Here is a 7,715-nt window from a genome sequence, read left to right as displayed (position 1 = left end):
TTTTTCCTAATTAATTTAAAATTATGCTATTTTCTTAATACGATTTTTAGAGATTAAAACCTTAAGAAAAATAAAAGGAAAATTAAGAGATTATTTTCTTGAAAAATAATTGAGGGATTTAATTAGTATTTTCTGGATGTAATACTGGCTAAAATCTTTTATATATTTAACCAACTTGTCGAAAGTGCGGGTTAATAACGGAACTTTTAAAGAATAAGATTTTTAGCGGATTATGGGAAAATACTATTGCGATACCCGAGCCTAGGTATCGAGAGCATGGGATAGGTCTCCTCGATACTTAGGGTTTAGTCTCAAATATATGAATTTCTTGAATGGGTTAAAACCAAATAAGGATCTTTAATCCTTACAAATGTTTTTTGAAAATGACCAAACTGCCCAAAATAATAATAATGAATTATGAGTGCCATAATTAATCCATGTATACTGTATGGATAATTACAGTATTGGCTAAGCATAACTGGACTGTACGTTGGAGGATGAAATCCTGCTGAGAGCTAAGGACTCCAAGTAAGTCAACTTCTATTGTGTGGCTACAACATGAAACGACTAGTGTATTGTATGTTAGTATAGAGACACATGCACATATATATATATTGTCATAGAAAGTTTGCATAGAGCGTTAGTCTAGTAGGTGCTGATTTAGAAAATATGAACAATAGATATCCGTCATATCCGAGAGGGCTGATCCCCGTCACACTGCTTGTTTGATTTTATTATGTCTGATTCACTACTGCAACGAGTGGCGAAGAGGTAAGGATTGCTAGTTTAAACCTAGGGGTGCCAAAATGAATGGGACCTAGGGGCCCTCATGCTTACTTAATCATTGAACGGTTAGAACCCGAGCAAGTGCTCTGATAAGTTATTCCCGGATAGTACCCATGAATATTGGCCATTCAGTGAGAGTGCCTAGAGATAGTAGGGGTTGCCAAGTTTGAGTGAGGTTGAACACCCTAGAGGAAACTGCTCACCAGTACCACTGATTAACATAGAAGTCTCTGTAAACCCATGTAACTTCGATTACACTCTTGAATAGTAGCAATGCCCTAGGTGACTTGATGGTTACCCTTGTGAGGCATTTACCCTTGGATAAGTAGCAATGCCCTAGGTAACTTGATAGTTACCCTTGATGGGGATATTTATTGGCTAGATCTTAGTGTTGAGACCCGGTTCTCCCCTATTGATTAGCAAAATTGTTGGAGGGCGTGATACGCCCGAATTGTTGGAAATTGTCGAGCGTTGGTCTCAAATTATATTGTGATATATTATATCTGCTCGCTCTGGGATTTTTTTGAGTGCAGGGATCTATCTATTTATATGAAATAGCTTGCCTTTGGTTATTAAGCATAACCATAAGTTTGCCAGGACACTTTTGCGTTCTTAAAATTGATTGCGTAGGGTCCGGATGGATCCAAAACCCTAATTTTGTGAGTTATTGTTATCAGTGGACAGTAACTTGGTCAGTGACCACCTATCTTCTCTGCATGCTTTTGTTTTAAAGCTAAACTTACTAAGCGTCACTTACCTAGTTGTTTCCTGTTGTAGGTAAGAACAAGGGCAAAGCAGAGCAGTGAGCGTTGGAGTCTACTTTGTGGATGTACATGTGGACCAACCTTTTGAGAAGTTGTGTTTGTTTTTGAAAATGTTGTTTTTTTTCTTCATAAACTAGGCTCAGTTTACTGTTCATAAACTATGTCTATATTAAATATTAAGTATGGCCATACGACTTTTAAAAAGTTTTTTTTATATACGAGTTTTTGTGACATTTTGTTACATGAAAACGTTTATATTTTCGCATTATCAAGTTTGAAAAATCTAGGATGTTACATAACTACTATTGTCGGAGGACCACATTTGGCGGGCACGAGCAGCGGGGCCCAAAAGGTATATTAATGAGTTCAAAACTCATAGCAATGTGGAATTTGTCCCGGAGTAGCAGTTATCGAAACAACAACGGTTGGAAAAACAACCAATCATTTTCACGGAAGAGGACGCTAGCCACGTTCAATTCTCGCATAACCATGCAGCTCGCTAACCGAAGGGTATGGAGAATACTAGTGGATAATGGATGTTCCATATATGTACTTTTCTGGCCCACCATAGAAAAGATGGGATTGTTTGTAACCGATTTGAAGGCGGCCTCAATGACTCTGTATGGATTTTAAAGTGAAGGAACGACGGCTATAGGAACAATCGGACTGGTGGTTACACTGGGAGAAAAGGCACGAACAATCTTTAAAATACTTGAGTTCGTGGTAATCAATTGTCCGACCGCGTATAATGTGATATTGGGACGACCCGCATTGATGGCTTTTAAGGCCATCACATCGATCCGACACCTGGCAATGAAGTTCCCCTCAACCTCGGGGATATGCACAATAGGAGGAGACCAACTCGCTACTAGAGAGTGCAACATCATTGCTATGAAGGGAAAATCACAACCTAGGCAGCAGGCAATGGTCATAAGTGAAGGAGGTGAGGAGTCATGGGTAATGGAAGTTACACGTGGGATGGAAGAACCTCGAGAAAAAGATGGCGAGGTCGTCCAAAAGGACAACATTGATCCACGAGTATGTGAAGACAAATTTGAGCTTAAAGCAATAAAAGAGCTTGATGAAATAAATATCGACCCATAAGTACCTTCAAGAGTTGTCAAAGTTGGAAAAATCTTGCAGCCAAAAGGAAGAAGGAGCTGGTCGAGTTCCTAAGGAAGAACCTGGATGTCTTTCCCTGGTCGCACGAGGATATGGTGGGAATCAATCCGAGTATAATAATGAATACTTTGAACTTGGACAAGAATGTTCTTGCAAAGTCCCAAAAACAAAGGCTTTTGGGGACAGTATGATCTGAAGCATTAGAACATATAGTAGACGCCACAGCCGGTCACGAACTCATGTCTTTCATGGACGCGTGTTCTAGATATAACCAAATTGCGATGAACCATGCAGACCAAGAGCATACGATCTTCATGACTGAGCATAATGTATATTGCTACAAAGTTATGCCATTCGGGCTGAAAAATGCCGATGCTACATACCAATGGTCAGTCAACAAAATGTTCGCAAACCAAATCAGGAGAAACATGGAGGTGTATGTCAATGATATGCTTGTAATATCAAAGACTACCAATAACCATGTATTTGACCTGGAAGAATGTTTTGGCATATCAAGGAAATACGACATAAAGTTGGATCCCCAGAAGTGCACTGTAATGCCCTGGATAACCAAGATCGTCACACTGTGTATTTTAAAAATAGTGCAAGACTTGCTAATCAAGTCGTTTGAACATAAATGTGATTCTAAAGTTAACTAATAGGTTAAGGTTAAAATATTTTAATCATAAATGGTTAATTTTCATTAAAACAAATGTTTGATACATGGGATCCCAAAAATAGGGTTTATGTGGTAAATACAACCCCCAAAAGCTGATACAACAAAAGCCACTCTAACGACCAAATACAATTTAGAGCTCTATTCTTGTAACTTTCCCTAGACCGTGGCGGTCAAGTTGTTGACGATGTATGCTCCACCCCCAGAGATCTCCAACTCATGGTTGTTCCAATTTCCCTTTTCCTTTACCTGTACCACATAGCACCTGTGAGCCAAGGCCCAGCAAGAAAACCATAAACAACAAACACATATAGCAACAGTAGCAATCAATTATTCAACAGTGTACAAGCATTAAGCTACACAATGGTAAACATATATTCTAAAGCAAACATCTCAATCAATAATACAAATGTTCAGGGTCGACGCCCTTAGGCTGAGCCCTCTGTTTATCTAGCTGATCCCGGCTCGCTTAAGGCGAGCTGCGTTCAATACGCTTATCATCAGCCTCGACACCCTTAGGCCATACTTTCATATAATGCATAACAACCATACAATCATACAATACATATATTCAATTACTGGGAACCTCAGTCTCGTTCACAACCACATGGGTGTAGTTTTCTTACCTCTAATCCTCAGCGATAAATAAAGAGCGGTCTTGACCACGATCCTCGGTCCTGAGCCTTAACGAAAATCCTAGTCACAATAACAATGTGTAACTATAAATTTCAAATCCAAATAAATGTTTAGGAAACAAATACCAGCCTCTGGGACCTCGAATAAACTAAACGGGGTAGTAGAATTCGTCCTGAGCGCTTAGGTTTGAATCCCCGAGCCTAAAGCCTTAGCTACCCTTTAATTCCTATTTAGGGCCGCGACTTGCACCCCCTAGGTTGCGGCGTACCTGGCGAATAGAGGCATCCAGCCACTTCAAGCGCGCGGGCCGCGACGCCTAAAGAACAGGGTCGTGACCCTAGGCCCCAAACCCATAAATTCCCTCTTCTTTTTTTTCAGCGTTTCCCTCGATCCTTCACCCTTAAATCCAACCTAAACCTTCAGACAACCTTAGAATTGAACCCAGAATTTTATCCTTACAACCTAGACATCATAACTAGCCTATAAACCAATTCTTACACTTATCAAACACCCAAAATCAGCCTGAAATCCATTATCATGCACAGTCCAAACTCAACAAACAATTAAGTAGAATTCAGTAATTAAAAATCAGATTCTTATCATAATTCATAGCTTGAATCCCCCAGCTATACTCTGTCTACTTCCAGCCTCAAATCCAAGCTTGGTTTCCCTGAGTTTTCTCCTTCAATTCTTCAAAATTTTCCTTATGTTCTAGAGTGGGAGAGAGAGAGAGAGAGAAAGAGAGAGAGAGAGAAAGCGTGAGATGGAGGAAAAGAGGGAGAGCTGAGGACTTACTGTATTCTGGTGGGTTCTAGTCAAGTCTAGACTTCCCACTGAGTTATCACTTGCATAAACAAAGATCAAATTGCCCTTAAGCTTTCCCAGCCCCCTAATTGCCTCTAGGGGTAAAATGGTCATTTCCCAATTCCTGCTAGTTCCTCAAGTCATCCTACCAATTCCCAATTAATCCTAACGTGTCCACATAATTACCAAATACTTATTTGTTACTCAATAAACCCCACATTATATTCTCAATTCCTAAAGTACCCCTAGGCTCACTCCGAGCCGGGTATTAAACCCCGCTATGACTATTTTGCTAATCCGCTCACTAGGATAGCCTCGAGCCATATACTACAAATATATCCTCAAAATAATGTGGTCTCATCCATTTATCACACATAATTGCATTTATGCCATAACAACCAAAATTACAATAAAAGGCCCACATGCATATCAAATGCTCATAAACATGCATATAGTATAATCACATCATCACATAAGTCATGCATGCCACGTAGTCACGCATTTAGATCACATAATCACATACATATCCAATTATGCCCTCTTGGCACGCTAATCAAAGCTCTAAACCCTATTAGCATTTTTGGGTCGTTACAACTATCCCCTCATACTGAGAATTTCGTCCTCGAAATTTACCTGAATAAATCGGGATACTGATCCCACATAGTTGACTCAAGCTCCTAGGTCGCTTCCTTGACCCTGCTATTCCTCCATAATACTTTGACTAGAGGAATCATCTTGTTCCGTAGAACCTTGTCTTTCATATCTAGGACCTGTACTGGTCGCTCTTCATATGATAAATCTGTCTATAACTTCATATACTCATATTTCATCACATGAGTCGCATCAAAGATGTACTTCTGAATCATAGAGATGTGGAATACGTCGTGAAATCCTGATAACGATGGTGGTAGAGCCAATATATAGGCTACCTGCCCGATCCTCTCCAAGATCTCATAAGGTCTTATGAATCTAGGGCTCAGCTTTCCCTTTTTCCCAAACCTCCTCACTCCTGTAATGGTGAAACTCACAGAAACACATGGTCCCCTACCTGAAACTCTACGTCCCTACACTTAGGATCAGCGTAGTTTTCTTTCCACTCTGTGAAGCGAGATTCGAGCTCGGATCTTCTCAATAGTTTCGTTAGTCTTCTGAACCATCTCCGGTCCAAATACTTTCTCTCACCCATCTCATCCCAATGAATGGGTGATCTACATTTCCTTCCATACAACATCTCGTATGGAGCTATCCCAATCGTTGATTAACTCAATCAACGGGAGATACTTACTCCAAGACCCCTCGAAGTCCAATACACACGCTCTAAGCATGTCTTCCAATACTTGAATTGTTCTCTCAGACTGCCCATTCGTCTGATGATGAAAATTCGTACTGAACTTCAACTGAGTCCCCATAGCCTTCCGCAAACCACCTTAATTGTAACATCCAAAAAAATGCTAATAGGGTTTAGTGCCTTAATTAGTGTGCCAGGAGGGCATAACTGGATATATGTGTGATTAACTGATTAAATGCGTGAGTATGTGGCATGCATGATATATATGATAATGCGAGTATGATTATATGCATGTTATGAGTATTAAATATGCATGTGGGCCCATTCTTGATAATTGAGGCATATTTGTAATCTTGGCCCGTTGCGGGCATAAATGTTAATATATGTGAGTAAATGATTGAGACCACATTATTATGTGGATATATTTGTAGTATATGATTCGAGGCGATCCTAGTGAGCCGATTGGCGGAATAGTCACAACAGGGTCCAATACTCGGCTCAGGGTGAGCTTAGGGGTATTTTGGGAAGTGTAATGAATATTTGGGATTTATCGAGGAATGAGTAAGAGTTTGGTAGTTAGTTGGGCATGACGGGAATAATTGGGAATTTATAGGAAAAAATGAGGATTATTGGAAGTAGAGGCTAATGATGATATTGTCCCTGGGGTTATTTAAGGGTAAGGGTGTGCCTTGGGGGGCATTATGGTCTTTTTACCATAAGGTTAGACACAACCATCTTGAATTGTGTAGAAACTTTAGAAAAACTAGATAAACTTCACTCAAAACCTTCTCTCTCTCTCTCTCTCTAACACGTTATATCTCCTTCCTTGGGAGACTTGGGATTTTTTTTCTGAAGTTTTGGGGAGAAGGAGTAGGAAACCTAGTGGAATTTGAAGATGGGAAGCTTTGGAACTGAAGAATTGAAGCTAGGATCACTGAAGGTTTAACTTAGGGGCTTAATCTACAGTAGGGGTAAGTGAATCTCTCTGTTCTTGACTGAATTCTAAGTTTGGTTTATCTGTTGTTAAGTTCTAACTTTGGGTCTGAATCTGAGTTCTGTTGAAGATATGGATTAGTTCCTAGGGTAATTATGATAATTATGTTGTGCTATTGTGGATTCTAGGCTTGATTTTCAGGTTTGGTTATGATTTGGGTGTATAGGTAAGCTGGGTTATAGGCCTTTGAGTTGGGAAAAAAACGTAAAAAACCTAGGGATTTCTGGGTTCACGAGGGCGCGCCGCGACCTAGTTCATGGACACCGCGGCCCGCATGCCCTAGATGGCCTTGGGAGGGCTGCTGATTGTAGGGACTACTGTGACTCTATAGGGCAAGTCGTAACCCGCCTCCCCCTGATGCAAGTGGTCGTGCCTCTAACTTGTGGCGCGCTGCGACCCTTAAGGCCAGGTCGCGGCCTACCTAGGCAGTTTTTTTCTAGGGATGCTTTTAAGCTTGGGGAGGCTTGGGAAGTCAAACTTAAGTGTTCGGGACGATATCTACTCCCAGTTTAGTAGAAATCGAGGTTTTGGAGGCTAGTATTTAAATCCGAAGTTTTAAATGGTTTAGAATCTTATTGTTATCCATTATCACTATGTGAGTAGGTTATACGGCAAGGGCTCAAGAATTAAGGATCGTGCTCTGGG

The sequence above is a fragment of the Humulus lupulus genome, chromosome 8, assembly GCF_963169125.1.
Source record: "Humulus lupulus chromosome 8, drHumLupu1.1, whole genome shotgun sequence".
Lineage (NCBI taxonomy): Eukaryota > Viridiplantae > Streptophyta > Magnoliopsida > Rosales > Cannabaceae > Humulus > Humulus lupulus.
This window is presented reverse-complemented; position numbering follows the sequence as displayed.